Genomic DNA, 774 nt, shown 5'->3' with positions numbered 1-774 from the left:
GAACCATATTTCTGTCTCTTCCACGTGTTTCGTAAACGTCTTGAATAAAAACAAAAGTGGAATGATAATGAGAAATACCCCTTGGAGACTTCACGTGATGCTCCGCCGTCCCCATACTTGTCAGGATCAGCTGTCAAACGGCCGTGAAAATTTGCCGGGAGGAGAGAGAATGCAGATATAGCAGACGCTGGCTAAAACCTGTTTGCTGGGGGCCACTCTTGGAGCGAGGCCAAGTTCTGATAATATTGTGACGTCAGAAACATCACCCGAGGAGGAAGCCTCTTTACTGGTTGTATGTGTGGGTTGACTTAATCGTCTTTTCTCCCATTGGATGACCGCGTGGGGTCGAGCACTTCCTCGCTTTGTGATTGGATGGGAGGAAGACCAAGAAGCTGTGATTGGCTTAATTCTTGGGTGTGTCTTACTCCTCATGAATACGGCCGTGCGTGTTGCATGTCTTGATGCCTGTTTTTTGCAATTTTGATCTCGGCATTATTGTAGATGTGGTTAAGATATGCTCGTCATGAAAATGAGAACAACACATGTTCTTTTTCGTAAGGACTGTGTACAGAAGTGTTATATTTCAGTAATATATTCTTGAAGCTAATGTGCTTGTCTGAGTATTGAATATTTTTTAACGAACTTGAATCCCATGTTTGGACGAGTGTATGTTTATCGTTGAATTGAATATATTCTGGACAGTTAATTAAGATAATTAAATTCTTCAGTAATTATAGGGGAGGGAGAGGGCATTGGAAAGCGGATAAGTTAAGT

At 42.1% G+C, this 774-nt stretch overlaps 1 protein-coding gene across 1 annotated transcript in view; it reads left to right on the top strand.

Moving 5' to 3' along the window:
• The window catches only part of LOC119592130 (large neutral amino acids transporter small subunit 2-like), a gene marked incomplete in the record, with an annotated part of 120,358 nt that overhangs the window by 112,118 nt on the left and 7,466 nt on the right, over positions 1 to 774 (top strand).

Source organism: Penaeus monodon, chromosome 29 (assembly GCF_015228065.2).
Source record: "Penaeus monodon isolate SGIC_2016 chromosome 29, NSTDA_Pmon_1, whole genome shotgun sequence".
Taxonomy (NCBI): domain Eukaryota; kingdom Metazoa; phylum Arthropoda; class Malacostraca; order Decapoda; family Penaeidae; genus Penaeus; species Penaeus monodon.
The sequence above is the reverse complement of the archived record's forward strand: the minus strand, read 5'-3'. Positions and strand labels throughout refer to the sequence as shown.